General features: G+C 41.4%; 1 protein-coding gene and 1 long non-coding RNA gene across 4 annotated transcripts in view; both read left to right on the top strand.

Annotated features, from left to right (window-relative positions):
• The window catches only part of Rarb (retinoic acid receptor beta), a 376,875-nt gene that overhangs the window by 289,490 nt on the left and 61,269 nt on the right, over positions 1-26,116 (top strand). The window lies entirely within an intron of this gene.
• Positions 919-20,753, top strand: LOC125613820. Its single transcript, XR_007344411.1, has 2 exons — positions 919-7,324; positions 17,701-20,753. It is a non-coding gene; the product is annotated as an uncharacterized LOC125613820 (long non-coding RNA).

Below are 26,116 nucleotides of genomic sequence, written 5' to 3'. Positions count from 1 at the left end.
TACTTTTTCTACTCTATTTTATTGCCAGTGGTTAATAAAACAATAACCACACTCCTTGTTTTATATTAGAGATGTATTCCCTAGAAAATCATGTGCAAATTTAATTCTTATAGATCAAATTTGATTTTAAATGTGTAAGGGGATTTACTAGTAAAAGAAATCCTTTAACATGGTCTATTAGAAAGCTAGGATTATTTCTACATTTTCCTGTTTTGTAAATGCTGGTGGATTTAACTTATATTTTCCAAGGGCTTTATAGAGCCAGGGAAGCCTTTTTTAAAAAAATTTTTTCTTGCAGAGGAATAGTTGTCTGTCAGAGTGTGGAATTTGAGAGTGGTAATGGCAAGAGGAAAAAAAATCAATTTTTAGCAGCATTCTAAAAGTGGTGCAAAAATTTATGAAGAATTGGAGAAGGAGGCAAAGGAAGCAAAATGAGCCCATGTCTAGTGATGAGCTTCTCCTGGTGGGGCAGGAGGCTTGTAACAACGCCCGCCACAACCCTGAGTCAAAACAAGAATTAAAAAAAAAAAAAAAAAACAGAAATGATATATGATGCTATAACATTTGGGATTGCGAAAGAGATGTCCAGGTATCCAGCTTAGGATACAGATGGACGGCTAATTGTCCATGATGTGGAAGGAGGTTTAAGATGATGCATTTGGAGACTATAGGAATAAGGCCCTAGAAAGCTCCATCCTATGCAGTTACAGAAATTCAAATGAATCCTTTGGATCCTTAAGGAAGGAGTCAGCAATTTTTTTGGGTACTGGGGATTTAACCCAGGGGCACTTTCCCACTGAGCTACCTCCGGTCCTTTTTATTTTTTTTATTTTGAGACAGTTTCCCACTAAGATGCTTAGAGCCTTGCTAAATTGCTGAGGCTAGCCTCAAACTTGCAATCCTTTTGCCTCAGACTCCTAAGCCACTGGGATTATTGACATGCACCACTGCACCTGGCTAGGAAACTTTTTTTTTTTTTTTAAGACTAGACTTTTTAAAAATGTTTGAAATTTTAGAAAACATTTTTGGCTTTGTGGGCGATGTGATCCCTGCCATTCATAACACCAAAGCAGGCATAGAAAATATTTAAACAAACAAGCAGTCATAGAAAATATTTAAACAAACAACCAACAGTGTTTAAACAAATATTTGAACAAAACATTTGTTTAACTTTATTTGACTTTAAATAAAACTGCATAAATAAAACTTTATAAAAACAGGACAAGGGGGTGGGGTTTGGCTGATTGGCTATAGATAGTATAGTGATGTCTCTTTTAAGAGGTGGATCTAGTGCCCGTGTATTCCACTTATGGCTGCTGGTCATCTCAATCTGTGCTCTCTAGTGGACACTATGCTTCTAGCCACACTGGATGGCAAATCTTATATATTATTTAGTACCCAACTCCTCCTCCTCCTCCTCCTCCAGGGGAACTCCAAGTGTCTGTAAAATGTCATTTCCTCCATGAAGCCTCCCCTCCACCCCACCCAACTCATGGAGGCACTGTTCTCCCCAGGTGCTTCCCAGAATCCCCATGGACCACAAACTCATTATATCACAGTGTCATTCTTCCCACTTCAGGTAGCTTTCCTGGCTTGTTTATAAACTCCCAAAGTATCTCTCTCTGCCTTTTGGCTAAAATCAATGTAGTGTTAAACTCCTGAAAAGTAAGCCTTATGCCATCTTTTCCTTTTAACCTCAAAACTTAACACCATGCTTTGCTCAATAAACTTAGATTGGTCAGGAAAGTTAAATGTGGCCTTTTTTTTTCCAAAGGCCCAGCTTCTTTCTGGTTTCATTTTCTGAAAAGTCATCAGACACACAATTCTGGGTGTGTATCTACTCAAATAGTCGTCACTCAGTTATCTGTTGAATAACCGAACAAGTTATTCCACTTCTCTAGGCTGGTGTTTTCTACCTGGAACATGAGTATTGACCAAGAGCCCAGGCGTGGCCTGAGAATTGATGCTTTTAATCCTGTTTGGACAACAGCGTCTCCACAAACTGCTTCCTCTTTCCAGTTCCCTCCCTGGAAGTCATTAGATCCTCTGGCCTGTTTGCCAGAGAGCAGGCGTCTTGTTTAACTGTGTAAGGCGAAAGCCCAGCTGAGCAGAGCAGCGGAGAGGGGCAAACGGAGGGGCTTGGGGCTCACCTTTGCCACAGCTTGGCTACCAAGTTGCTCAAGGGGACAAGAAGCAGAGCCCTGGGACAGGCTGCACATGGGGATCCAGAGGTCCAGAGGAAGATGGAAGACAGGGACTAGGGCAGAATCATGCTTTGTGAGCTGTGAGGAAGGGTCAGTAGTGGATCCTGAGGGCCTCTAACCTTTGAGCAGGTTCCTATGGCCACTGTCCTCTCAGGTTAGAGGACACACCTTGCACTTATAACAAACTTGCTATGGGAGGTACCACCCATGATCTATTTCTACTTTTCTTTCTGAAAACCGCAGATTCACCAAGGGAACCTCTTTCTATTGCTTTTTGTGATTATATGTATGTGGCTTATGTCCTTGAGTGGTGGACAAAACGTATCATACTTTGGTTTTGTTTGAGGATGCTATGTAGTATTTATTTCACAGCATATTATTATTGTTATTCTCTGACAGTCTCATAAATGTATTTGTAGAATAGAGCAATTGAATTATCTCTGAATTTAAGAGTCCCCAAGCACTCATTGACACCCTCTCATTTGGGGCACATTGAGCTTAAAGACACTTTTTTTTTTTTTTTTTACAAAGTCTATGAATGTCCCCTTGGGTCGACAGGATGGAATGAATGTGCTGCGTGCAGACGCTTAGAAACTTCTGCCAGAGAATTTTGTTGTTCTGGGCTTCTCTCTCATTTCCCACTTAGTGTTAAACTTACATTAAAACAAACCTTTTGGAGCAAAGGCACTTAACCTCAGTTAAAATCACCTTTGCTGGTGTACAAATTATATTGATGTGCTCGTTGGTTCTACTGCTGGATTTTACTGGCTTAATAACAAGGAAATTCATATTGAAAGTTGCCCTGTGTACTTGGGAAATTACATAAAAATCATCATCAGGACACTTAATGTCTTTCTAATTTTAGTTTATTTCTTCATTTGTTCCCATGTTACATCCCAGCTTGTTACTGCATTTCCAAGGTTCATTGTGATCATTTTGTTCTGCCCCACAGAGATGTACCATTAACCCCCACCCTCTCCTTTTGCTCCAAGACACACAAATCCCTAAAGAGCACCCCCCCACAAAAAAAATGTGTAAGTGAAGGCTGGAAACTTTGTATTTTTATATCTAAAAATGTTATAGAAATTGGAAAATAAAAATCTGCTGTCCTTTTCTACTTGCCAAATGTCAATGTTTTCCTGCATCCGTCTAGGAGATTAAAAAAAAAAAAGTGGATCCCATTTGGGCATCAGCTGACTAATGATGTCAGTGCCACTGTGGGACTTCAGGCCCATTAACACGCAGACTGGAGAGGAAGTATTAAAATTCCTTCAGCTTTACTAACACATTTCTCCCTACTGCCTGTCTCCTAGAGAGGGGACACTCAATATATTCTCACCTTAGAAAAATGAGAGATTTCTATTACAGAACAGAGCAAGAGAAAGAATAAGGGGCCCTGAAGTTTAGCCTGAGCCGGGTTTAGATCTAGCCCTGACCACGAGCTATCTCCACTTGAGCCAATTGCATAATTTTGTTTCAACTGCAAAGAGCAAACTCACACGTGGATATTGTGCCAGCAACCGTGCAGGGTGGTTTTGTGGATCCGACTTCATGAGGGTAATGCCTTTAACACCACGCTTGGCACACAGTCGGTGCTAAAAAGTGGCAGCCATTCTCTCAGATTCTTTGGTGGTGACACAGTTTTGTGCAGCCATTGTTGCTGGCAGAGCTTTTTGTTGTTATAACTACAGCCTTGATTTTACTTTTGGAGAAAAGGGAAGAGAGGAACCTCATTTGGTTTTGACTTTTTTTTTAATACCACAATATAGATGGACAGACCCAAATATTATGTCAAAGCATTAAACGTGAAGTTGTCCAGCATGCTTCCTAAAAATAAATAACCACCTTCCTCAGCTACTGTAAACCGGGAGACAGATGGCTCATTTGCTGGGAGAGTCCGAGACATGTGTAATCAGAGAATGGGAAAGTATCCTGGTATCATGGAACCCAACTCCAGGGAGAAAACCGAACTAGGGTGTTAGAAAGGATGCTACCCCCTTCCTGCATGAGTCATCTCAAGGTGAGGCCATCAGGGTCTCCCAGGCAGTGCTGAGTCACCACGGAGGCAAAGCCTTCCCTCCCTCCTAGCACCTTCCTTTCTTGTCTGATTTGGCACCTTCCATGTCTCCTCGTGCTTTATTTGGGACTTTTGTGACCTTTGGATCTGTCATCTCCCCTCTCCAACCAAATCTTACTCACCCTTTGGCCTCTTCAGCAGGACTGTTTTTGCCACCAGCCATTATGAGAAGAAAGCCGAGAAGGACATCATTGGTACCATGACAGTTGATGGTCACAAAGTACTTTACCAGAGGCACAGTGTCTATGACAGCTTTCTGTTGCTGTGACAAAGACTTGAGATAATCAACAGGAGGGAGAGGTTTATTTTGGCTCATGGTTTTAGAAGTTTCATTTCATGGTTGGCTGGTTCCATTGGTTTGGGGCATGTGGTGAGACAGAACTACATGGGAGGAAGTATGTGGTAGAGCAAAGTTACTTACCGCAGGGCCACTAGGAAGCAAAGTGAGAGAGAGAGAGAGAGAGAGAGAGAGAGAGAGAGAGAGGGAGGGGAGGGGTCTGAGTTCCCCATATCCCCTTCAAGGGCACACCTAATGACCTAACTTCCTTCCACTAAGCCCCACCTCCTGAAGGCTCCACTGGCTACCATTAGTGTCCCTGTGTAGACCACAACATCAACATTTGAGTCTTTGGAGGATATTTTATTTTATTTGTGATTTTGGTACTGGGAATTGAACCAAGGAGTGCTTTACTACTGAGCTACAACCCTGCTCTTTTTATTTTTTATTTTGAGACAGGGTCTCACCAAGTGCATGAGGCTCTGGCCTTTAACTTGTGATCCTCCTGCCTCAACCTTCAGTTCTACAAATAGCAAATATTACTGGCCTGAACCACCATGCTTAGCTGGAGGACATTTTAGATCCAAAGTATAGCAGGAGCCCAAGACTTCACGTGATTCTGTCCGGTGGCTAGGACAACTATGCTATTCATCCTCCATTTCTGAGATTCAGAGAGATAAGGAAACCTGCCTAAAGTCATACTGCTATATAACACCACTGCATCTTAATTTCAATCCCAGAATTCTTTGATCTACACTTTGCTTCTCTAACAATGACGTTCTTGCATATGGTCAAGGCTACCTACAAGTTTTTGGTTTCTTCACCCATATTTGCTCCTAAATCGAGTATTCTATCTTATAAATGTGATTTGATACATACACTAGTCTAATGCAGTACTTTTCTATAAACTACACACAGTAATATGAAATATAATTTTAGAGCATGTTGAAGTTGGCATGGAATAGTATCAAGTTGTATGAAGTTATTCCCTATTCAATATTCATTTCATCTTTTATTACCAGTGAGAAAATCTCAGATTGATGCCAGTGTATCCTTAATTAATACTTTTCAAACTTTTCTTAATCTCTCTTTTTAACAGAAAAAAGATAGGCAAAAATATGTAGGTAGGATTGAATTGTAATTATTTCAGAGATCTGCAAATGTTTTTTGAAATGATTATACATAGTTAATATTTTCAACCTTTTAGGGCTACGTGGAAATAGTTTTAACTATTCTGCTCTTTCAGCATGAGAACTTCAAAATTGAGCATGATTTTATTCCAAGGAAACTTTATTTGCAACAACAGACCATTGACATGAAAACCCTTTTTATTTTTAACCTTTGCATTTATGAGAAATGATACTAATTTTCCCTTTATGGTTGTAGTACCAAAATCTTAATTTTACTTGAGCAAAAAGAAAATCAATTGAAAATGAAATCATAAGAGAATAGGAGTATGGGAATAAGTGAAAAATTGTGAAGGAATGGGGTGAAGTTTAGGAAACCCTGCTTTTATCATTAGCTGGTCAAATGTTCTTGAGTCTTATCAAGGATGGAAACAGCCCAGAGCTGCAGTCTGGGCCCCCTCCAGAGTTCCTGTGGTACCTTGATTGCTGGTCATTTCCCCCCAGGGCTGTCTCTGTCCTGCTGCATTTCTCCCTACCCTTCCTCACCTCCCAAGCTGTGCACAATTTTTTGGACAATTGGGTCTTGCTTTTCTTGGATCCTTGGAGTTTAGTCTTATCCCTATAAAACAAAGGATCTCTGAATGGGTCGGTCTTCACAGTGGGATTTAAAGCACCCTGGTGAACTGATAGAGGGCATATGAGAAGCAGGGAGCCCCCACGTTGCTCTGTTTACTCATGGTAGCCTTGCAGCTTAAAGCATAGGCTCAAGGGTCAGCCTGGGTTCAGATCCCAGCCTGCCCTTGGCTCTGTGTGTTCTTGCGCAGGTTTTGATGATCTGTGTGCTTCATCGTCTTTGTCTGTGACATGAAGATAATAATAGTACCTACTTCATGTGGCTATTGTAAGGAGTAGATGAGTGAATATGTGGCAGGGACTAAAAACAGTGCTTAGCTAAGTGTTAGCTCCTGTTACTATTCCTCCTACCATGTCACTGAGCCATCCTGGCCTCCAAAAAAAATAGCTTATTTGATCATCACTGGTTCTTAGTAACTGCAGAGTACAGCTAATGCTCCTTCTGGCCCAGTGGTCCATTTACTCAAAATAAGAAGTATTCTTGAACTCGAAATTAGCCATTGGGGGCTCAGATCTACACCCACAAAGCAAAGTGATAGGTAGATGGGACCAGGGGCAAAGCTGCAGTTCTGAGCCAGATGATCCCATGCTGGGACTCATGGCCCTTTCTTGCTGGCAGAATTGGCTCCAATGTCTCAGCGTGGGCACAACCCAGCACAGTTGTCTCAGTCTGCCCGGATGCTGCTCTCTTGTCACACTCCCCCAGAGTGCTGTGCACCAGCCACAAGGAGCTACTCGGTGTCAGGTGTTGCAGCCTCAGGGTGTGTGTGTTGCTCTCTCTGCCTGTGCTGCTCTTCCCCTGCTCTCCTTCAAGCACCGTCGTCCTAAATAAGCACGCATACACACCTGCACTCAGATGCAAGCACACACACAAAACACACTTTGCTAACAGCAAAGACTGTGTGGGGGCCACTCGCCAAGGTCCAGTGTGACGGCACCTCTGTTGAGATGACTTTCAGAGTCTCACTGTTCTAAAACCTAGGAGGTCGTGTGTGTGTGTGTGTGTGTATGCATGCAGGCACATGTTAGAAAGAGAACGTACCTCACGAGGAGCTCTCTGCTACTGGCTCTAAGTACCTTGAGGGCAGGAATAGAGTCTGATTCTTGCTTGGTTCCTCAATGCTTTGTACTAGAAAGATATTTCTGGAATGCATCGGAAGTAAGAGGTACTTAAGGACTGGAGATTCTGAGTCGGTAGCTTTTGGCTGATTTTTCCAAGAGTTAGAGATTTGAATCACATGAACTTAAATATAAGTTCAAGAAAACTTTAGGTCCCATTGATTTAATGAACCCATTTCCATTTTCTCTCTTTTCCTACTTTGCATCTCATGAATAATAATAGCATGTTACCCTCTCACGACATGACAACCCAGTGTTTGTTCCATGGTGGATATGACCAGATAAAGCTTAGAAATATGTTGTCTTAGAGATTTGTTTTCTCTTAAAACTGTACACGTGCACACACACATGCACAAATATTTCATCGAATCTATAATATGTTAAGATGCACTATTATTTTATGTACCCCTAAAACAGAAACAACACCAATGAAGCTTAGATACATCAAAGATGGCAAGACACGTGGCGATTTCGGAGAGGGAGATACCAGATACGAACCCTAGAAGAAAAAGGAAGCATCTCACGTTCTAGGCTGGAAATATTCTGTTTTCATCTTGAGCTATTTTTCAATCTGCTTTAAATAGACATTGATAAAACCTTGGTGCCCAAAGACAATCCCCAGCACAGAGAGTTGGCTGAATAAATATGCAAGTGCTTCTAAAATAGCTGGCAGAAAGCCCTTTGTTTGGAAACAAATGTCTCTGTGAAAATAGCAACCCCAAAATTCTCCCGCAGTCCCTATGTTCTGGGGTGATGAACATGGCCCTTTAAGTACTTTCTCCTGGTGACAGCAATTCTCTGGAGGGTGGCTACCTAAATTGCTCAATAAATCCATGCATAGAGTACAGTCTGGAATTTGCTCTTCCTGGAGTGGCATCGAGCTCTTAACCCCTGTCCCTTCTCCCTCTGCCATTGCAAAATATTAACTATCTCAGTTCAGTTCCTTCTTGTATCCTTCTCCCTTTACAGCTAGAAGACAGAGTTGAGCAATTATCTGATGAAGTAGATTAATGGAGACAGGCATCTCTTAATGCTGGGGCTCAGCAAAGAGCCTCTTTCCTCAAGAGAAGGACTGTTGTTGTCTCAGATGCACACTCGGTTGCACCAACACTTGATTTGACCATTATTCACTAGCTCCACGATTAAAAAAAAAATCCTGTTGTTTTATTTTCAGAATGATCTTAGAACAGAAATGTTGTATTGATGTAGAAAATGCAATTCCCCCTTTTGCTCTTTTGGAGGAAGAACTTACACCATCACTTGGTCTGACTTGTCAATGCATATTTGGATTCAGCCACGTTGTGTAAATCTTTAAATAGAACTAAGGAATGTCACTGCCATTTCCAAATGGATCGTTCAGGAGCCAGTCATGATATGGCCCTTCCAGAGGGAAAGATTCAAGTTGCTTCTAGTAAACTCTGTCGACTGGGGAGATTAAATGAGGGCAGGAGACAATTGAGTACAAAATAGAATGAGTGAAGGATTCCCACTTTGTCTCATGGAAGTGTCAGACAAAGCCCTTGAGCAATTTTAAACGGAATGGAAACTTGGCTATGGTGCCCTTGGACTTTGAGCTCTCAGAAATCTGAAAATACGCAGGCTCCAGTGTCCTCTAAGGCACAGCTGAGTGAGTTGTTTCAGAAAGGGGCCCATCAGGGCTTCATCCTGGTGTGGAGATGGCCTTCCCCACATTCCCCCGGATGATCATTCTTCTAGGTGTACAGAATGCAGAGGCCCATTTTGGTTTTACACAGAGTGTCTTCTGTGTAGCTCTGTGCTCCCTAATAACACAACTATGTCCATCACATTGAAATGTGGTTCTTCCCTCCACCCAAATAACTAACTTTAAAAGGTCTGACGATGGCAGATGTTGGGGAAATGGAAAGCAACTAGAATTCTCCTATGTGGCTGGTAGAAGTGTAAATCAAACCAAAATTTGGAAAACGATTTTGGCAGAAGAATTGCAGATGTTTCGGATACTGAGATTGGAGAAGAAATGTCTCCTGTGGGTTCTTATAAAAAGAATATGGAAGGCATCATTTAGGATGTCCTTGACATTTTTTTTTCATTGCTCTTTTTTGATGACATCTTTCCATGTAGTTAAATCTCATCTGTTTTCCAAGCTGGAATAAAAATGACATAGAAAAACAAGATGATCTTTATGGCCTTAGGTCCCAAAAGAAGTAATGATGGGCATGAAATTGAAGAGAGTACAATAAATGATGTCCTCTTCAAAACAAGAGATGACTCTTCTGTTCATTCCATTTCAAATTTTTTTCACTTAAAAGTTCTCTCCTTCAAATATCGTCTTTCTAGATATCATCTTGGTTTCTATTTGATTTTTGTTTTTAAGGTTAAAAAATCAACCATGTATTTTAGAACCTTCTTCTCCCTCATGAACATTTTTTTCTCTTTATGAACTTATATATCTTAATGGCACAGACCTTAAGTGCACTGTTTGATTAGTTTTGATAAATACTTTCATCCTTTGAACCCCTCCAAAGTCAAAATATTAGAAAGAGGTCCGTGGGAGCTTCTGAGGTTGGGCATTCCATATCTGAGTCTGGGTGGTAGTTTTACTTAAAGTCAAGTGATCCGTTACAGTGTATAAGAATTCTACTTGCTCCATATTCTTGCCAAATCTTGATATTTCAGCTTTTTTTTTTTTTGGTGGGGTAGTAGTGGGAATTGAATTCGACCACTGAGTCACATCCCCAGATCTATTTTGTATTTTATTTAGCGACAGGGTCTCCCTGAGTTGCTTAGCACCTCGCTTTTGCTGAGGCTGACTTTGAACTTACAATCCTCCTGCTTCAGCCTCCCGAGCCTCTGGGATTACAGGCATGCGCCACTGCATGCAGCAATATTTCAGCTTTTAAATTTTAGACATTTCACTGGGTATGAAGTGGCATCTTATTGTGGTTTTAGTTTGCATTTTCCTAATGACTAAAGATATTAGATTTCTTTTTAATTTATCAAAAACTCACTTTATTGTCAAGTTAGAAAATATAAAACAAAATTATGCAAAATTTGATCTTGTATTTATAAAGATATGAAGTTTGAAAGATAGAGCTCAAAATGGTAAAAGCTATTGTTCTTTTTCTGAGCTTATCTAAATTTTTATTTTATTACTTAATTGTATTGCATATTAGTTTTAACATAAATAGCAAAGCTGTCTTCAAAGGGGGGGTTAACTCAGACTAAAATGAGGTAGAACTTTGATTTTACTAAGCTTCCATCACTTGTAGTAACATTGATCATTGACAGTGCTTTAAATGGATATGGTTGAGAAAATTGATCACAATACTGCTATTGCCTTTACTTCTCATTTGTTTTATCAGAGAGGATCAAATCCATTCTTATGTACTTAGACATCTTGGTTCCTGCAGATAGCATCTATATTATTTGTTTCCATTACTACAATAAAATACCTAAGGCTGGGTGATTTATAAAGAAAAGAGATTTATTTAGCTCACAGTTCAGGAAGTTTAAGAATGCAGGCTTTTTTTTTTTTTTTCCTTCTCCCAGTACTGGGGAGTGAACTCAGGGCCTTGAGCATGTTAGGCAAGCACTGTACCATTAACTCACATTTCCAACCCCAGGCTTGCTTTTTTATGATAACGTTACCATGAGAATCACCTCGGATCCCAGAAGAACTACAACAGTTCCTTCTGAGGGCAGCACTTCCAGTGACCTGGCCACCTCCCACTAAGTCCACCACCTCTCACATTATTACACTGAGAATCAAGCTGCTGCCTTGGGGACACATCCAAACTACATCCAAACTCCAGAAATACCTTCATTGACTTCAACATGAAAGACTTTCACCAGGGGCATCAAACTTCAGCCTGCAGGCCAAATCTGGCCTGCTGCCTGTTTTTAGCAATAGCAATAAAACTTTATTGGAATACAGCCACATATGTTCATTTATGTGTTGTCTGCTGGTGCCTCTTTGCCATAGCAACACAAATCGAGTCGTGATAGAACTACATAGCCTGCACAGCCTAAAATATTTACAGTCTGGCTCTTCACAGAAAAACTTCGCCAACCACTGCCACAATCTATTGACTCTCTTTAAATTTTCTATTTTAATTCAGACTCAGATTATGAGAGTTCAGTTCCATGCCAAACATATGCACAATTCAGAGCTGCAGCCTTCTTTTCTATCCAACTTGTAAAATCTACTAGTGGTAACATGCCTTACGATTATATATTATTATCTTGATCACTCATTGGGGACCTTCTGATTTTACTGTCGGACTGAACGTTGATAAATGAATCCTCTCCCAGTTTCACTGCACAATCTAGTCACTTTAGGTGCAAGAAAAACCCAAGGAGTCCGTCCTGCATAGAATGCAGCTAACTGTAATGTCATGTTGTTCTTAAAACACAGAGGAGAACTTAGACATCTGAGATGCATAACTCCTTTTTTGAAAAAGATAAAATGACTAGGGACTGTGAACAGATGAGCCTGATCTTTCTAGAAACTGGCTCTGAAGGCAGTTCTAGAATAGGAAAGAGAAAAATACTGTGCACAGTGGCACTAGAGTTGGAAAGGATAAATAATTGCCAGATGACTTTTTTTTTCTTTTTAGTCAAAATGGCTATATGCTATATAAAACCTCACCCATTTAGAGCCATACATTATATGTAATGAAATGCTTTTAAGAGTTACATCCAGCTCATGACAAACTTATTACCTTTCACTGATGCCTTTCACAAACAAAAGACATGTAGAACAAATCCACTTAAGCCAACTAGCATGGCACACTGGGCCATTCTAAATGCGGACTCCAAGATACAGTGGCTGGTCCCTGCCTACGTTTTGTCACCTGTAACATGGAGATACATACCCTTCTTGGCTTTAAGGGAAGTTGTAAGAACAAAATTCAGGAGTATCAAAAAAATGTAAAAGCACTTTGAAAAACCAAATTGCTTTAGAAACAGAAACAGTTGTGAGCATTATTGGTTCAGAGACTGCAAGCATGTTCCCCCAGCAGCCCATCAGGACAGGGCCTTGCTGTCATCCCAAGGCCCACGGCACCAGGACTTCCTCTCTGGGCCATGCAGATCCTGTCTGCAGTGAGAAACACATGCTGTGCTATTCTTGTCTCAGTAGAATTTCCCAGCCTACTTAGCTTTCCAACTTTGCCCAACTAAAAGATAGAGCCTTTTTTTTTTTAAGAGTTATCTCCAGGATCTAACTCTATGCAAACATCCAGACTCCTCACCCAGGTTTCTGTTCTAAGGGTGACTCAACATGTGAACTTCGCTGCTGCTTTGAGCTATTCCTGGTTTCTCTTACAGTTTCTAGGATGTACGGGGGGAAAAATGAGAAATGAGAATCCACTGGGGCTTTGGTTCCATTAGTATACAGGAGAAGCGATCCATGCACTAGGCATGAGCATATTCCCTTGGTCTAAATATAATGGCAGTCTGTTAGAAAAGCACTACACTGTGAATCCAAAATGTGAGACCCAGGAGCTAGCCATACCCTGAGCTGGGTGACCATAAGACAGGTCACTTAACCTCTCTGGGTGCTATCCATCTGTTAAACAAGGGCATCGAGGCAATGACTGGTAAGAACCCTTCCAGACCTCGCACCATCTGAGACAATAGACTCATAACATCCTTTAATTAGAGTCAGTAAAATCTCTTCATTGAAAATCATATTTGCTTCCAGGACATAATTACAGTGAAACCTAATTCATACTGTGCTCTGCTCCTAATAAAGTAGACAGAGAGTTGCTAAGTGGTTTTTCGAACATAATGATGTGCCAAGATTGACTTTTCTCGCTGCTTTTGTCTCACATGTCACCTTTTTTAATGTGGGGATCTGTGCACATTTCTGGCATGGCGTGCTCTAAAGGAGTGTCACTGTTCTAAAGATGAAATACCTGAGGCACGAAGGAGCTAATGATCTTAACCAAGAAAATATGAAAACAAAACAAAAACTTGAAACAAAAGTGGTTGAGAGGAAGACCTCTGTGCTTGGTGTGGAGATTAATTATATTACGCACTTTTTATTTTCTAGGGTTCTTGCATGAATATGTAGGGTTTTTTTGTTTTTTGTTTTTTGTTGTTGTTTTTTTTTTTTTTTTTTGCAATGCTGGGGACTGAACCCAGGGCTTGTGCATAGGAGGCAAGCACTCTACTAACTGAGCTGTATCCCCAGCCCGAATATGTAGATTGTTAAGACCATTGGAGGACTTATCTCTGCTCTGTCACTCTGGTTGGAAGGGAGAAGCTAAGAGGATGGGCCTTAGGCTAAAAGGCAGAGAGAGCAGGGCACAGATTGAGTCTGTGATGCTGTGTATCCATCACCACTCCCCAAGTCCCAAGTACTGGCTTCCCATCCTCAACATTACAGGCTTTAACACTTCAGAGGAAATAAGTTTGGCTCCTTTTGGAGACAGCATTTGGAGGAGGGAGCAAAGGAGAAAGGGGAGGGGCAAAGAAAGAGAACACGGGGAAGGTCAGGCTGGGAATCAGCCGCAGTACAGAAGTCGCGTCTGGAAGCCAGCACTGGACAATGAGAGGTCCTGGGCATCTTTATTCCCAAGAGGCCCCTGTCCTGCCCTCCTGACTGCACCTCTACCACACCTGGGGCTGTTGGTCTTACAGGTTATGGGATTCTTGGCTCAAGGCTCTGTCCACAGAGCAGGAGATCCAAGATGGCCAGTCCCCAGGTGTGACTTCCAGCAGGCACAGGATAAGGAACAGAGTCACACAGGATCAGAATCCTGTTTAAGTGTTCTCCTGTTTTATGGGGCTGTCCAGAAAGTCCTGTAAGTCACCAGGGCTCATATTTTACACATGGAAATGTTTGGCTTGGTCACAACTTTTCTCAAACGCCCAGTGTTCAACACACAGTGGGATCAGAATAGACATGAGCCTGAAGGTATTGATAATATCGCTGATTACCAATAAGTTTTGCAGATGGGATCAGAAGCATGGCCTCTTTATATAAGAGAGAAGGCAGATGTCTGCCTACAGGAGTGGTTCTTTGTCTTTGTTTGTATTTGATTTCTGGTCTATGGTACAAGTCAAATCTTTATAAATAGGGAGGTTTTGTTTTGTTCAGGTGCAGATGTTATTGGTGCTTCAAGAAGTAAAGAGTGAATTTTTTTTTCTTTTTTGCAAACTGAGAGATCCTTTCATGATCTGGGTAACCACATCCTGGTAGTTTGGTCTCAGCAGATATCATTAAAGGCAAAGAAGATCCTATTTAATGACTCAGGAATACAAGATTTATGGAAATATAATGACTTGGCCATTGATGGCCGATAAGCACTTGTGCAATGAATGCAACCTGGCTAGTCTGACCCTGAGGGAAGTTCGTTTATTGCTACAGCATCTTACTTTCTAGAGAGCATTTTCACCAGCTGATATGAAAACATTATGGTTTAGAAGCTTCTAGAAGTCAGGGACCATGTCTCCCCACACACTTTTCATGCTTCCCTCAGAGAAAGTGTCACAAATGCTTTTTGGAAATGATGAGAAAATGGCACACTTATGTCCTTATTTGAATAAAGAATTAGCCCTAAGTCACAATTGTAGAATTAAAGAGGGTGGGAGGGAGGATAAATGTAAAACTTCTGCAGTCATTTTTTACATACTCTTTTTCTCCTGCAAAGGACCAGTTAGTCACAATGCACACTTTTGAAAATGAGCCATTTTTAGCAATAGAAGGGGGGGAAAAGACCTCTCATTCCCATTCCTATATAAAATTCAATTTGAAAACTGCCTCTTAAAAAGTTGTAGCCTTACATCCTGTGGGCAATGCCTAAGGCTGATGCACATCGAATTTTCCATGGGCTTCGATGAAGAAATTTGTTTAAAAAAATGAAGGGAATTCTTAAAGTGTCCAAGATGAATTCTGATATCAGAACTAAATGGAATGTGGCCTTTCCCCTCTGCACAGCGTGTGGCTGATAGAAACACGCACTTTCGGAGGAGTTTGCGTGTGGGCAGTCACCTAACATAACAGTTCTAATGGACTCAGAAAGACGCGCGACCAAATCGTGGCGACCTACTTTAGTTACCACGGCACCAGGCATAAATGTTCATTTGAAAGTACTTGAAAAATCAGATTGAACAAAAAGTACTTTTAAAGTCAAGGTCAGGATGTTGGCCAGAAAAATAGGCTCCAAAGGATAATTTAATCAGAACCTTTCTCCCGCAGGAATTAGGGTTGGTTTTGAGAAGTACCAGCAGTGTCGCCTTTACCATTATCTTCCTCATCTTGATGGGAATTGAGATGAGGCTTCTAAGTAATTGAGTGCAAATCTCTTTCATCTTAGGGAGCTTTAAGGAATTAAACCACAGACTAACAAACACCTTCAAAGGAAGTCCGTCCTCTCGCCCTCTTTCTCTCCCCGCTCCTCTGTTTTCTCTTTCTTTTTTCTTCTGTACGTTGTTGAAAAAAAGTTTTCTTTCATGGCTCCTGGGAACAAAATCAGAAATTATATTTCATGTGGAAATTTTCAATTTTCAGTTTATTGCATAACATCATAAAGTGTACCGACACATCTCTTCAAAAAGTGCATATGCTGTTGATGTTAAATGGAGAGGGAAAAATAGAACATGCCAAGATATTTCTATCATAGAGAATTCCCAGGATGCTGGGTGATCCTGCCCATCTTGTAGGCAAAAACAAAATCAGCAAAACTAAAGCCTGGTATGGTTCTGGGGTAGAGACGGTGGGGGTGGGGGGACGAAGGGGCCAAGGGTACTGGTGTGGAGGAAGTGAAGACAGCATGCTGGAAGAGGACTAAGGGTAGACACTGTCACCAGAGTGCCCATCAGCAAGCTCCTCGAGGTCAGAAAATTCATCTTTATTGTCTTTGTAAGCAAACGAAGTTTCTGGCTCCTGCCTTCATGAATTCACTCATTTATTCACAAATTTCCTGACACTTTCAACAACCCGTATTTATTGTGTGTCTACTATGTTGGATGCTCTTTTAGCTTAGAGTCAACATTCAAAGACAGAGTTCCTTGAAGTTATGGAGCTCCTTTCCTGTTCAGGGTTAGAGAGAGGGGAGACAGGTGTAAGTTGTAAGCCATTTTATATGATATAGAAGTTGGTCCTCATGGCTTAAAACTGTGCTGTCACATGAGACATCAAGAAAGTATAGAGCAGAGCATTATGGGGTGGATGTGGGAGCTGTTTTATACAGGGTGATCATGGAAGGTTTGTCTGGGAAGGTGACATTTGGGCAGAGACCTACAGAAAGTGAGGGAGCAAGCCAGGCAGAGGTTAAGGAAAGAGTGTTCCAGGCAGAGGGACAGAAAGATGCAAAGAAGGGTCTCTGTGCTCTGTGCTGGGGGTGAAGTGGTAAACAGCTTCGTGGCTAATGCTCTTGGCAGTTTGTTCTGTAGGAAGGGTAGACATTAAATTGGGAATCAAAGAATATGTAGTGGAAAGTCAAGCTACAATTAAATAGGGGAAGAGACTTGGGATTGGCTAATGGAAGAAGGCCTCTCTGAGGGAGGATGAAGAGGAGAGAGAACTGACCATGCATATGGAGAGGAGGGGAGGGTATCACAGATGACCCCAAGGCTTCATTGAGCCTAAAGTCTTCTAGGAACCCAAATGAAAGAAGATACCAAGGCTGGGACATGGTGATCCCGAGCAGAAGTAAGAGGAGGCCAGAGGCCATTGCTCTTGGACTCACTGGAAGCAGTTTGATTCTTGTTCTCAGTGTAATATGGCACCATTGATCAGTGATAAACATTGAACAACATGATCACAGTAGCAGTCTGAAAATATCGATGGTTCAGTCTGCTATGCAATAGATTGAGGAAAGGGCTGGGAATAAAAGTGGAGTGACTAATTAAGAAGTCCAGGCAAGAGTTGATGGTGGCTTAGGCAAAGGGCGTAACAGTGGGGTCAAAGGAAGTGAATGGATTTTGATGAATAAAATGGACATGGAACCAATGTGATATGATGCATAAAAGGCACATTGAGAATGTTGGATGGATGGATGAGTAAATGGGTAAGTAAGTGAGTGGATGAGTTGATGGGTAGCCACTAGTTCTCTGTTCTCCAGCATGCTTTTGATGGCCAGTCTCAAAATTTAATGAGAGCAGGGTGGTATCTAAGGTGGTATTTAGTGCTATTCCCCTCCCTCAGGTGGTCCTTAGTTTCCTATGACTCTGTACTCGTGATGTTAGTGGTGGAGTTCATCTGGTGAAGGTATACGGTATTTAGCAATGATCTTGCCAGAAAACCTTTCTTGTGGTTAAGCATGCAACTAGGAGGAGTGTGTGTGTGTGTGTGTGAGGAGAGAGAGAGCGAGAGAGAGTGATTGAATGATGGATGGATTGATTCAGAGCCAGCAGAGAGAATGGTTGAGTTGCTTAGAGGGATGATTTTCAAATAGATGATGCACATCAGTCATCTGGAGATTTTGATAAAATGCACATCCTGATTCTGAAATTCTGACAAGCTTCAACATCATGCTGATGCTTTTGGTCTTCAAACCCCACTTTGAGTAGCAGTCATCAGCAAATGGCTAGATTGCAAATATTTTCAGCCCCTCAGGCCCTATGGTCTCTGTCACAACTGCTCAACTCTTTCATCATAACATTAAAGCCCTCATAGACCCTACCTATGGGAATGGATGTGGCTGAATTCCAATAAAACTTTATTATAAAATTAGGCAGTGGGCCAGTCCACCAAGGCTGACCGTGCCTTGGAAAGTGGGGATCAAGGACTAAAGAGAGCATTAAAGATAGAGTTAGTGGGAAAACTGGGAACAATGAAAGTAGGAAAATGAGAAAAGATGGAAGAAGGGGAGAGGGGACAAGAAGAAGGAATAAAGAAAAGCCAAGAAGAAAGAGCAGAGCCCAAGACAAGAAGAAGAGTCCTCTTAATTTAGAAAATCTGCCCACAAGCCCTTCAGAAGAGTTGGGCCAGGAGTCTGCAGGGGGCTCAGTGTGTTCCTGCAGGGAACGGGCATGAGTGAAGGGGGTGAGCACCTTGTAGCTCACGGACATGGAAGAGGAGCCTCTGAGGTGCTTCAGGTGATGTGATGGGGCAGCTGCTAAAGGGACCACGAGCTGCCAAACACAGCAGGAAATGTAGAGAACCAGCCTCCCTCGCCCAGGTACCTGCCCACTCCCCTTCCTAGAGTGGAAGAAGTTTTAACATAGAAAATGATCTCTTCCTACAAAGCAGAAAAGAAGTGGGCAGCATCCCCTACCCCAGCCTAACTGGGCTCTTGACCCACTATTTCCTGGCAGAGGGCTTTTGCCATTCCTCAGTATCTGTGAGGTCAGTATCCCAGATACCCCTGGCACCTCCACTCCTTGTTCCTGTGTCTGTGATCCTCAGATCACAGGAAGCAAGTAGAGAAGCAGCTTCTGCAGAGACATGTGTTGGTCTAGGCACCGTGCCAGCTGCTCTTGATGGGCAACTTCAGTTCATCTCTGGGCTGTCCCGTGAGGTCAGTGCCATTCAGTCTCTTGTAAGGATGAGGAACCGAAAGCATTGAGAAGGCAGGCCACAGCAGGTCAGTGGCAGGAATGTTTCCCTGCAAGACCCAGATGTACAGGCGAGAAGCTCCAGGGTCTGCTTTATCTAGCCAGCCCTTCAAATTCTGGTTTTCTGTGGTATTTTAGGTGGCCAAAAGTTTGCATCTCAGCCCTAAGCTATTCACTGTTCTAGCATCGTTTCTTGGTGAGGCAAAGGCTTAACTGACTTCTATAACCTAGCCAGGGACCCTTGTCTATGACTTTTCTCCATGGGGAGACCTACTGAGAAGTGTGGAGAATGGTAAGGAAAGGGTATTACATTTTTTTTAGGTAAACCTGCTTTCTTTAGGACAGAGGTCAAAAAACAAGGCTGTGGATTCAAGTTCAGACTCTGGGAACTGGAGTTTCCTCAAAATGGGGCTAAGCCGACCTCCGTAGTGTGTTATGAGAGGATTTGCTTGTACGCAACGTGTTTAATCCAGAACCTTCCAAGCACAGGAATATAAACGGAACAAAGAGCAACTGCGATACCCTGAGTCTTAAGAAGGGGTTTTGGAGATTATTTTCAGGGTAAGAAGATGTTCTTGTCATTTTCTAACAAACTAAAATGTGGTTATTTCTCCTTGAGGGAGTAAAAATGAACAGTAGGCAATTATCCGTGCCTCTACAGATCTTAAGAAAAACAAACAAACAACTTGCTCTGTAAACCTTAGAAGAGAAGCCTTTCCTCCAATTTCTTGCAGCTTGTTCCTTTCCTCTGCCTCCTCTGCTGAAAGCATAATGAGCACTGTTTTTGCTGTAGCAATGAGGCCCTTCACAAAGCCAGGCCGGAGGCCGGTAAGGAGGTGCTCCACGGTCAAAGCCAGAGCCTTAGCAAAGAGCTCGCCAAACACAGATGTTTGACTAATTGGTAATGTCTGGGGAGCTGGCACCGGGAGAAAAGAAAGCAGAAAGGCTGGTGGATGTTGATGAAGGAAGACAGACTTAAAGCCAAGCGTGGAGATTCTGGAGAAAGGGCCTTGCCAACATGCAATTCAAGGAAGTTTGTCAAACTGTCTTGAAATGGGCAGTTAAGTCCCCGAAGGACAGTGTGCCCAGAATCTGCTTCAGCCGTGTTGGACGGCAGGAGACTGAGGCAGGAATGTGAGCCAGGTGTCAGGGGTGACGTCTCAAAACCAAACAGCTCCATGCAAAATTGGTCTCATCTCCTGTTGCAGCCTGTCAGTGGCACCCACCAGGATGGCAAGTTGGGGAATCCCAGCACCAGCTGTGTGCTCTGTCAGGAGCCCCTCCTCCTCTGGTTGTTGATCTGAGGTAGCTCATCTACCTGATCGCTTCCCTCTTGCATGTTTGGTTTCCTAGGGAGGAGAATGTCAGCAGGTGAGGGCCTCAGATGTGAGCCAATCAGGGGAAACCTCAAAGTGGTCTCCTTCCTCTTCCTCCTCCAGATGGGGTCTGGATGCAAGTACCCTCTTCCTCCCCAGGCTTTCTCATTTCTTGCAGCAGAGAGATTGGAAGTGGGCAACCTTGAGGAAGAGGAAGCTTCTTCTCCAACATTTGCACATCTCCAGTGGAGCTCTCTATGCAGACTAACTCCTTATGGCCACTTCCAGAAGTAGCCAGCAACTTCTAGTGGGCAAAAGTTCTTCTGAAAACAGAAAGACCCACCTCCCTAGGAACCTTCCTATGACTCTGATCTAATCTTTTCAAGTTAAAAGTGTTTCTCTTTCACATCCTTCAGCCACACCATTCTCTCATATTTTCTCTTGGTCAGAATGGACTTTGTGAAGAAAAAAAAAAAAATCACAGCTCTCTCCTGTTCAAAACTGGTCAGCAAATAATGAAATGAGAAATAATTAGAATATGATTCACAAAGGGTTGGAGGGTGAGCGGATGCAACAGTTTTGAAAAACAATTTAATGCCATTTGATAAAGTGAGAGATGCATATACCTAGTAACTGGAAAAAAATATATAATATATTTATATACACACATACGTATATCCTAGGTACATGTATGTGTTTTGTGTGTGTATGCCCTAGAAAAATGTGTACAAAAATGTTCCTAGCAACACTATTCAAAGCAGAAAACTGCTAGAGACAGCTCAAATTTTAACAGCAGTCGGATGCATACTGTACAACAATGAAATACAATACAGAATTGTGTAATAGAGAACATAGATGAATCTAAGGGTTCATCCTAATGTATGGCTAGCTCACAGAAAAATGAATATTTTCACTTATATACATTTCAAAATATGCAAAACAACCTTTCCTTTATGAGTAAAAAAGCCATAAAATTTTAAAAAATTAAAAAAGAAACTGAGGAAATGGTCAACCCAAAATTTAGGAGTCATTCCTAGAGGATAAGGAAACAGGAAGGGAATGGGGAGAGCACCCAGGACGGCAAAGGAAAATGCATTATACCATGTCTTTAAAGTATGTGAGGGAGTTTGGGGGTTGATGGAACTATTCTGTATTTGGTCATGGTGGTGTTTCCATGGATGTATGCATCTTTTAGAATTCATATGTCTGATGCCAAAATGACAGGTTTGATATTAAATTATAGCTCAAGTGAAAAAAACTTTTTTTTTCTTGTTAAACTGTGTGGATGGCACATACATGTGCCTATTATATTTATGTATTGTGTTTATCAACTCAGCTTACTCAATAAAGTGATTTTTAAAACCCTTCCGTGGTTCACCATTTTCCTCCGGTTAGAATCAAGCTGTCAGTGGCCAATGGTACCTTTCATGTCCTGGTCTCTGCCTTAGCCACGTACTCAGAGCTGCCTCTCCATCTGCTGTCACAGGACTGCCCTTCCTGCATGGTAGGTGTCCGTGGACCTGTGTTCCACTGGGCTGAAGGTTGCCTGAGCATTATCCACCCCATATAATCTAGCACACAGCCTAATGCATAAGAAGAATTTAGCAAAGTTTGGTACAGTTTGGTTGAGACAGGCATCCCCTTAGATTCTGTAGGAGGAAAGAAATGCGTGGGAGTTAGAAACATACATGCTGATAAGTACTCACACTTGCCAGCTTTGCAGTTTACATGGTTTATTAGATTCCAATGGCAATAAATTACCCAAATTTAGGGACTTAAACCAACACAAGTTTATCATCCTGTAGATCCTGTAGTTGAATTCAGTGAGACTCACTGGGTTACAGTAAGAAGCTGGCAAGATTGCATTCCCTTCTGGATGCTCTAGGGGAGAATCCATTTCCGGGTCTATTCTGTCTCCTGGAGGCTGCCCACATTCCCTGACTTGTGGCCCACTTCCATCTTCAAAGCCAGCAATGACTCTTGCCTCCCTCTTCCACATTTAAAGGACTCTTGTGACTACATTGGGCCCACCTGGATTATGCAGGATAATCTTATTTTAGGAGCAGCTGATTAGCAACCTTATTCCCTCTGCAACCTTAATTCTCCCTTGTCACGTAACCTAACATGTTCCAGAGATTAGGATTGTGGACATCTTTGAGTTGGGGCAAAGGGTGTTATTCTGCGTACTGCCTCTGGTAAAGAACAAATAAAATCAACCTCTGAAATCTAAGAGATTGAGAATACAGAGCCAACGCTCCTTCCTGGGCTCCAGGACCACGTTTGACTTAAGTCTTAGTTTGTACACCCCAGAAGCTGATTCTAAAATGAGTATTTGAGCGTATATAGTTTTAATTTCTTTTTTGTTTCACATAATCCCTGAAAACACTGGTGTGCGAGTGGAATGTGGCAGGAGAGCAAGAACAGATAAAAAAGAGTGTGTTTCCAAGGCAGTTACTGTGCACAGGTGGAGCTTAACCTGGAGAAGGTGAGAAGTGGTGGAAAACCAAATCTCATAATTACCCTCCACAAGAATCAGGTATTGTTCAAGAGCTTTTGTCCGGAGAACTTAATTCCCAGGACCTGTGGACCTCTTCAGGCTCCAAGGTCAAAGAAAACTCTCAGGCAAAGACACATGAGCATTGGCAGTTACAAGTTAGGTCAGAATGTACTGAAAAAGTCAAGAGGAAGGGAAGTGGGGAGATGGATGGATGGATGGATGGATGGATGGATGGATGGGCAGGCTATATGGCACCAACAACATCTGTTACAATTTGTATTAGAGTTAGGAAATCTAAATGTTATAACTGAATGGCACCCTTTAATGAGAGTTCTAGAACTTTCTATCAGTTTTCAAAAGGATTCTACAGAGACCTTTGAAGGCTCCTTGCAGGCAAAATACCTACCCCATCCCCATCTCCACCAGAAGTGCTCCAGTTTTGTTCTTTATGTTGATAGATTTTTAAGAAAAAGGAAAGAGACTTTTTTTTAAGTGAAAACCACCTTCTTGACCTACAAATTATAAAAATTGTGTGTCAGGAATCTTTTCTGCCAGGTAGGAATATGGGAAGGGGGCAAAGAAAAGCTCAATTTAATTTCCCTCAGGTTCTTTGCTGAAGGGGCCAGAACAAAAATCTAGTTTTTAGTTTCCTTAGTAAAAATAATCTTTCCACTGGAAAAAAAATGTAAAAAGCTGCATTGTTCAGAATCCTCAAACCTATTCATTTCAACCCAGGCTGAAATGTGGGGGTGGGGAGAGGGAGATTTTGAACTGTTTAGTGTTAATGAAATGTTTAAGGCTGAAATAATGGAGCTATACAGCTCTTGACGTGATTTATTCTATTTTGTGTCAATTTGCCTGAAGTGCGTAATGTTGTGGCATTGCACGGAGGGAGGCTGCAAAGGGCTCTTACCGAGTCGTGGATTATAATTTACATCTAGAAAGTCTACACATTCCATAATTATGGTGTGCTATGAATTAGTGGAGTAATATTGAATATCCCTAAACCCCTTATTATGGCTTCTCACTTGAAATATGTTTTCAATATACATTTATTCAGCAGTGCTTAAACATGGCAAGTCATAAACACATGCTTTTTAAATCATGTGACTACATTTTCTTCCTGCTTAAATGTAGCATCTGATATTATTAACAGCAAAGGGAGTGGGAAACAGGAGGGGGTGGAGCCGTTAAAAAACAAATAGTATTTTTTATTTTAAAAGAAATGTCTCCTATTTATGTTGCTGTATTCCCAAAGCAAAAGAGGGAAGAGTATTTTAGAGGCTCGTGATAGTTTCTCTAGTGATAATTTATTTTTGTAACACTTTGCCTCCCAAGGGCCATGTATATTTGAAATCTGCCATATATTATGTGAAAATGCTTGACCAACTTATTTGGTTCACAAATGGTCCCTGGCTAACATCCAAGAAGAAGAGCTAAAGATCCGGCTTTCAGATTATTAAGAATATGGTCCAAATAGCTGGAGCTCCAAAGAGACTTCCCATAACTGTCTCTAAAGTTAGAATTGAACTTCGGTCTTGGTGGGAGAGTGGTCCAGAAAGAGCCATAGATGAGAAAATCCTTCCAGGGAACCAGTTGGGCATTTTGCAAAGAAAAGTGTTGCTTTGGGGGATATTTACAGTTCATTTAGAGTCTAATTTCTAGCATTTCTGAACCAGTTTTACCAGCCCTATGCTTGCAATTTCAGCATACTAACAGCAGGTGGCAGGCAGGACCGAGTCACACCATACTTCCTACTATACACAGCTTGATGCAGCTAGTAAAGTCAAAAGACATAAAAGACTCAAAAGAGAATTCTTTGTGAAAGACAAGTATTTGCCAAAAATACTGTAGAGACTGTCTCAAAGTTTAAATCTAATGCATTTGTTGTAAAGGCTATCAGTACAGATTAACAAAAAATTCTATTTTTATAAATATATTGAGAATAATTATAATGGGATTCTGTAGGGGGTGTATTATTTTGTTTACATAAGCATAATATTATACTTTTCTTTCAGAAAATAATAGAATAGGAGGATTATAATTGTACTGAAGTAAATCTAAAACATTAAGTTAATGGACCATTAACTTAATGTTTGGCTTGTTACTTATATTTTACAAGAGGGAGGCATTTTTTATTATTTTATATCCTGGGCTTTGAGTTATCCATGGATAGTACCAGCACATGGGTTGAAGGGTAATGTTTGATTGACAGGAAGGTGGGATTGCATCTTCTAGCAAATAAATACTTACTCTGCAATAGATATACCTAGGTTTTGCTTTGTTGCTTTCATTCTGCCCAATCACAGAACCCATAGCCTGATCTGGTGGAAGCAGCAAAAAAGTAACCCATGGAACTCTCTTAGTGCAGAAAGAATGTAGGAAGCCTCTGGACTGGGGTTGTGGCTCAGTGGCAGAGCACTTGCCTAGCATGTGTGAGGCACTGGGTTCAATTCTCAGCACCTCACATCAATAAAGAAAATAAAGGTCCACTGACAATTTTAAAAGTATATTAAAAAAGATGATGAAAGCTTCTTATAAGTTTTAAGTTAAAAGCAGGGACCATTTGTATAAGTAAATTATTAAGTTATATAATTGAGAGCACAATTTAAACAAATGTGAACTCCTGAGAAAAATTAAATACCTTACTTCTTGGCATTTTAACTTTTCTGGGTTAATTTTTAATTAAACCTTGGTTTTCTCTCTTGTGACACTGACTCCCACTGAAGCTTTCAGGGCTGTTTCGAGTTTTCTCGGAGATCTCACAGATGCAAAGTTAACCTCCTCCTCATGTCCTCCATGTCCCAATTTAAGAAAGGATTTTATCATGTGCTATTTGAAGGAAACCCAGATTATGTTTCACTCAACCCAGTCCTTATTTTCTATGGAATTCTGTGTTCAATTTAAGTTTTCATACCCAATCATCAGAAAGCAAGAATATTAAGAGTGTAAGCGTTGCCCCTGTGAGTTGGAAACCCAGCTTCAGTATTTGCTGTCTGTAAGATCTCTAGAGCAGATAATTGAGGGATAGTAGCACCTACCTTAAATTAGAGGGATAGTAGCACCTACCTTAAAGGCAGAGGAGATTGGAAGGGACCTATGGATAATGCTAGGTAGTGTGTGCCAGTACATAGTGAGCGATCACTTCAATAAACATTAGTTATTACTATTATTAGTGGGTCTTCAGTTACCTTATCTGAATCTAAGGAGTATTCAGGATTCTTAGGCTTTTATGTAATTTTTATTTTATATTTTTGCAATTCTAGGGATTGAACCCAGGGCCCCATTTATGAAAGGCTAGCACTCTGCCAAGAGCTACACCCCCAGCCCACTTTTTTTTTTCTTTTTTATGCTATAAGTAAAAGCAGAGAAGGGTCAC

Source organism: Marmota marmota, unplaced genomic scaffold (assembly GCF_001458135.2).
Source record: "Marmota marmota marmota unplaced genomic scaffold, marMar, whole genome shotgun sequence".
In the NCBI taxonomy this organism is placed as follows: Eukaryota; Metazoa; Chordata; class Mammalia; order Rodentia; family Sciuridae; genus Marmota; species Marmota marmota.
This window is presented reverse-complemented; position numbering and strand designations above follow the sequence as displayed.